The following is a 6804-nucleotide window of genomic DNA, read 5'->3' on the forward strand; positions in this document are numbered from 1 at the left end:
TGTAGCCTTTTAAACAGAAAAGATTTGTACATACAAATACTTTTTAATTATCATTTATTTGTGGAAATGGCATTTACGTCATTAAATTGATACCTCAGCATCAAGCTTGTGTCCTGCAGCAGTGGTCCAGTGGTAAAGTGTATATAAGTGATGCGTATTCTTGGAGTTGCGAGTTCAAACCCGGATTAAGCTATATATATATACAACATGTTTTGTTTTGGTTGTTTGTTTTTGTATAAAGCCTCACACAATATCTATATTAAGCGAGTTTGTTTTAAACATGACATACATATTAATTCATTTTACCAGGCCTTATTCCACACAACTCCGTGAATTTCCCGTGGAGCCAGCCATTCAAACAAAAACAAACGAAACAAAACAAAACAAAACAAAAAACATTATTGCCAACAGCATTTGGTGTTCCCAGGCGGTCACCCATCCAAGTACTAACCAAACCCAACGTTGCTTAACTTCGCTGATCGGACGAGAAGCGGTGTTCTCAACGTGGTATGGCCGTTGGCATGAGACTGCCTACACATTGTGGCTAATAACCAACTCTTTTAAGTCATCGCGGCAGGATACGGACCTGCTTGTGGTGTCTTAATGGTAATTGTATCCTAACATATTTTTGTCTCCTTGGCATGGATATTTAACATCGTTTATTCAGTCTTGGGTTTATGTTCTTTCGCCATTTACAGACATTTTACATCTACCTACTTCCTCAGCCTGCCCTGCCAATTTCTAATGAATTTGTGGATTTTCTTTTGTAATACAAACATGTGTGTGCTCATCTGCTCTTCAGTTTTTATGATATTTGTCTCATCTGTCCTGCTTTATGATACTTTTACAAAGAACATGAACAAATGCTTCTATTTTAGAGAAGATATGGGATCCAGGTTTCGGAGCCGTAAAACCAACCGTCGTGATTGGTGGACGAGTTGCCAGGTTGCAGCTTCTGTACCGTGCCGGCACATAAATAGGTTCGGCTCAAGCGGCGGCAGCATCATTCCCCCGTGACTGTCTGAGCGTCTCTCATCACCTTGGTTATCTCATCATCATCATGGTAGAAGCAAAGCCTACCAAGAAGGCTGCGGCTGCTGCTGCTGTGGTGGCCACCACCAGGAAACCTCGCGTCCAGGTTGCTCACCCGAAAACTAGTCAAATGGTTCTAGCCGCGGTCGCAGCACTCAAAGACCGTAAGGGCTCGTCTCTACAAGCAATCAAGAAGTACGTTGTTGCCAACAACAAAGTCGAGGCTGCCAAGATCGCCATTTACATCCGAAGATTTCTCAAGAAAGCAGTGGCTGACGGCATTCTTGTTCAGACCAAGGGAAGTGGAGCTAGTGGATCATTCAAGCTGGCCGTAGCAGAGAAGAGGGCCGTTCTAACTCCCAAGAAAGCCACCACAACCAAGAAACCATCTACAGCAGCAAAGAAGGCCGTGGTAACTCCCAAGAAAGCCGCCACAAGCAACAAACCACCTACAGCCTTGAAAAAGAAGCAGCAGCAGCAGCAGCTTGTTGTTGGGAACAAAAAGCCCAAAATAAAGAGAGCTTCAAAATCTCCCAAACCACCCAAGGCAAAGAAAGCTGTCAAGAAAACAACAAAGGCAAAATAAACGACGACATGCAAGCAGCATGAATACACATGACAATAAACATCCAGGCCTCCCCCCTCAGTGGAGGGGCCTCATATGATTCCAAAAAGAGTTTAGTTTTGTAGACAAATAAATCATTACTTTTGGGGTAGATTTACTCTGTATATTATATATATATAATATATATATATATATATATATATATATATATAATATATATATATATATATATATTTATATATACACATGGGTGAGGTGATATGGTACCAAAGTTTTGGGTAAGGTGATTGACATTTACACAAGATAAAACACGAACCAATGGGAATAAAAACATAAGAATGGAAGTAACTGCAGAAGGCCTATTGGCCCATAACACAAGCACTTCCTCTTGATGCTTCTATATTGGTTCGGAGTCTTGAAGCTATAATATATATATATATATAATATATATATATATATATATATATATATATATATATATATATATATATATATATATATATATATATGCACACAAAACTAAATAGTCTTGTTAGACAAATTGCCCCTATTAGAGGCAAGTTGACTAACAAGCCGAATGACTGCAATTGTTTTGAATTTGAGTTAAATCTAACATAGAAATGTAATCAAACCTAACCTAACCTATGCTAACCCAAGCTAAGCTAACCTAACCTAACCTAAGCTAACCCAAGCTAAGCTAACCTAACCTAACCTAACCTAACCTAACCTAACCTAAGCTAAGCTAACCTAACCTAACCTAACCCAGCAATTCATGATCTTAATATAATACTGTTAATTGGATAAACCAATTTGGAAAGAAATGTTCGAAAATAACAAAATTAACTGTGCTTGTTAGGAAAATTGGGCCTTGCATACTTGTCCCAATAGTGTGGTTCTCGCTTTTAGGTACGACATAAACGTATACCTAAGTTGAGAGAGAAAAAGATTCGCACTCAAACATGCATATCGATTGCCAGTCCTGAATTCTGGGTAGATATTCGTGTCCTCCCTTTTCATTTACCATCATTTGGATACTATCAAAACAGCTCTGAGAAGGATAAAATGAATAAAACGGGTAGCTCACTCATGTAAAAAGGAAGAGTTGGGAAAGATCTCTCTCTCTCTCTCTCTCTCTCTCTCTCTCTCTCTCCCTCACCCCCCCCCCCCCCCACCAATGATCCTGCTCTGCTAGTATATAACGTAACAAACCTTCCCCCCCCCCCCCCCTCCCTCCCCAATCAGAGTCCCTTTAAGCATGCGAGGATAAAAAATAGATTTCATAAGACCCAATGTGCTAGCTGATATCAAAACAATTTATGTTATCGTCTATTAAGCCCTTCAGTAAAAAAAGTATAGGGACCTAATTAGGTCCCGTTTTGAGGTGGTGGTGGGTGGAATCGATGGATTAGCCAAGCTCTTATCCGCCGAATCCGTAGAGGGTACGACCCTGGCGCTTCAGAGCGTACACCACGTCCATAGCAGTGACGGTCTTCCTCTTGGCGTGTTCCGTGTAGGTTACAGCATCACGGATGACGTTCTCGAGGAACACCTTCAGGACGCCACGGGTCTCTTCGTAGATGAGACCCGAAATACGCTTCACGCCGCCACGACGAGCTAAGCGACGAATAGCGGGCTTGGTGATGCCCTGGATGTTGTCACGTAGCACCTTACGATGACGCTTGGCGCCACCCTTTCCGAGTCCCTTGCCTCCCTTGCCGCGTCCAGTCATGGTGTTGAAGTTGTGTGAATCGAATTGACGAATGCCCGCACGATTTCCCGACTATATCCCATCAAGCGGACGTACTAGTAGCATTGCAACTCCTGCCTGCCCTTACTTTACGCTTGTGGTCGAGTAGACACGGCTTTCTCACAACGCTTTCAAAACTGCAGTTGCCTACTCGTCTGTTTCACGTCCCTGTGAAATGACTTTTGCACAAATCCAAAAAATAGAGCAAAATCAGCGATAATAGTGATTGAGGTGAGCCGCCTGTTGGCTGCAGCCAGAGGAAGGAGGGGAGGGGCAACGGGGTGACGTAGGCGAGTCGAGCAGCCAATGGCGCTCGAGCAAGCGCCTCGAGACGGCGTATATAAGCAAAAATTTTTCGGCGCCGGCCATCACAAACCACAGTTGTTCACCATGGCTCGCACCAAGCAGACTGCTCGCAAGTCCACGGGAGGCAAGGCTCCTCGTAAGCAGCTGGCCACCAAGGCAGCACGCAAGTCTGCTCCTGCCACAGGGGGTGTGAAGAAGCCTCACCGTTACAGGCCCGGAACGGTCGCCCTGCGTGAGATCCGTCGTTACCAGAAGAGCACCGAGTTGCTCATCAGGAAACTTCCCTTCCAGCGTCTGGTGCGCGAGATTGCCCAGGACTTCAAGACCGATCTTCGCTTCCAGTCGTCTGCCGTCATGGCTTTACAGGAGGCATCCGAGGCTTACCTGGTCGGTCTCTTCGAGGACACTAACCTCTGTGCCATCCACGCCAAGCGTGTCACCATCATGCCAAAGGACATTCAGCTTGCTCGCCGTATCCGTGGAGAGCGTGCATAAGCTAAATCGACCACCCTAGTATACACCAAACTCGGCCCTTCTCAGGGCCAAAATATCCTTCTAAGGAGATTTCAGACATTCCTAGCATCAGTCATATGAATTAACCTTCATCTACACATATAATAAATAAATAAATAAATAAACAAATACACTAATTTAGGTGTCATACATACACGTGATATCAATAAATCAAGTCATTTGTAGTACAACCTGTTCTCTTACAAACAAAACGCCGTCGCTTTTCGCTCTTATGCACTGTCAAGGATCACCCACCCCCCCCCCCCCCCCCAAAATAAAAATTGTCATACTGTACTAGAAATAAAAGCAGCTTGTATAAGTGACATACTGTCCAGTCCTGTTTTATTCTGTTTTCGGTCCTCTGGCTTAATCTGTTAAGTTAGGAGATGACATTTTAAATTAACCGTTTTCTTGACATTTTCAAACCTAAGAGGGTGGCCTGCATAGTAATCCTAATGTGGAACATAACAATGAATCTCTAATCTCTAGAAAAAAAAAAAGATACCGAGTGCTTATATGTGTTGAGAGAGAGAGAGAGAGAGAGAGAGAGAGAGAGAGAGAGAGAGAGAGAGAGAGAGAGAGAGAGAGAGAGAGAGAGAGAGAGAGAGAGAGAGAGAGACACAGACAGACAGACAGACAGACAAGACAGAGACAGACAAGACAGAGACAGACAGACAGACAGACAGACAGAGACTGAGAGAGAGAAACACACACAGACAGTTTCATAAATATTCTCATTTTATAGCTATTTGCTTTCAGTGACAGAGGTTTTTGTTATAATAGTATTGGTGTCTAACACTCACAATCTCTTTAGAAATTAAAGTGTGGCTCCAATGGAGCCGAGTTTGTTGGTTTGAGGCCAAGCCACCACCACAGGGCAGTAAGTAAGCCGTTTACTTGGAGGAGGTGTACTTGGTGACGGCCTTAGTGCCCTCAGAGACGGCGTGCTTGGCCAGTTCTCCGGGCAACAGGAGCCTTACAGCCGTCTGGATCTCCCGACTGGTAATGGTGGAACGCTTGTTGTAGTGGGCCAGGCGAGAAGCCTCGGCGGCGATGCGCTCGAAGATGTCGTTCACGAACGAGTTCATGATCGACATGGCTTTGGAAGAGATACCAGTGTCGGGGTGGACCTGCTTCAGCACTTTGTAGATGTAGATGCTGTAGCTCTCCTTCCTCCTGCGCTTCTTTTTCTTATCGCCCTTGGCAATGGCCTTCTGGGCCTTTCCGGCCTTCTTGGCAGCCTTTCCAGATGCCTTGGGTGGCATGATGATGCTCGTGCTGGCTGGCGTTGCGATACAATAATGAACTTTTGCGCGAGGCGAGCTTTCCTTTTATATCCCGCTCGCGACTCAGCTCAGAGCGGGTCGCGTGGCGGAGCGCGCTGATTGGTCAGTGGCGGGCTCCCTTGATCCTGAGCGGGGTATATAACACGAAGCTCGATCTGCGGGGCGGCATAAAACACCACAAACCCACAACAGCAGCAGCAATGTCAGGACGCGGCAAGGGAGGCAAAGTGAAGGGCAAGTCAAAGTCTCGCTCCAGCAGGGCCGGACTTCAGTTCCCCGTGGGCAGAATTCACCGTCTGCTGCGTAAGGGCAACTACGCCGAACGCGTCGGTGCTGGCGCTCCTGTCTACCTGGCAGCCGTCATGGAATACCTCGCTGCCGAAGTTCTGGAGCTCGCCGGTAATGCCGCACGTGACAACAAGAAGACCCGTATCATCCCACGTCACTTGCAGTTGGCCATCCGCAACGACGAAGAACTCAACAAACTTCTGTCTGGCGTAACCATTGCACAGGGAGGTGTTCTTCCAAACATTCAGGCAGTTCTTTTGCCAAAGAAGACAGAGAAGAAGTAAGCACTTCTGCCACCCACCACGACAAATACCATAACCAGGCTCCATCCGGAGCCACACACACTTTAATAGAGAGATTCAAGTAGACAATCAACTTTCAAACATTAATAATAACATTTATATTGATTTCATTTGGAATGTGTACATAACAAACAAACAAAACAAAATTATAGGGGATATTCAGCATCACTTGGAATATTAACCAATCATATAAATCCAATATATATTTTATATTTTACTTTAAGCGAGGAATTCATATTATATTAATTTTTAATCATACAAATGAACAAAAGCAATTCTTCACTAGACGTAATGAATGAATAAATGATCAAGGTTTTAATGTGTTTCATGAATATATATATATATATATAATATATATATATATATATATATATATATATATATATATATATATATATATATATATATATATAATATAATATAATATAATATATTATAATACTTGTGAACCAGAATATGTTTGAGCAGCAGCGATCGTGCCTGCCATTGGCCGAAGTGCAACAATTCAAATAATTTAAAGGGCCTGCTCGGGTATATAAGAGAGGCTGGGAGACTGGGGCCGGTGGTGGGTGATGGGTGATGAGTGATGGTGTGGTGTGGTATGGTGTTGTTAAGAGTTGATTTACGGCCAGCCAGCCAGCTGCAGCCAAGGCAGGGCAGGGCAGGGCAAGGCAAGGCAAGGCAAGGCAAGGCAAGGCAAGGCAAGGCAATAACAGGACAGGACAGGCAAGGCAAGGCAAGGCAAGGCAAGCAGGCGGGCGGGCG

General features: G+C 44.4%; 1 non-coding gene across 1 annotated transcript; it reads right to left on the minus strand.

Moving 5' to 3' along the window:
- Positions 1-402: 402 nt before the first annotated feature.
- On the minus strand, positions 403-521 carry LOC138362612 (5S ribosomal RNA). Its single transcript, XR_011227820.1, has one exon. It is a non-coding gene; the product is annotated as a 5S ribosomal RNA (ribosomal RNA).
- Positions 522-6804: the final 6283 nt, after the last annotated feature.

This window comes from Procambarus clarkii, unplaced genomic scaffold (assembly GCF_040958095.1).
Source record: "Procambarus clarkii isolate CNS0578487 unplaced genomic scaffold, FALCON_Pclarkii_2.0 HiC_scaffold_2122, whole genome shotgun sequence".
In the NCBI taxonomy this organism is placed as follows: Eukaryota; Metazoa; Arthropoda; class Malacostraca; order Decapoda; family Cambaridae; genus Procambarus; species Procambarus clarkii.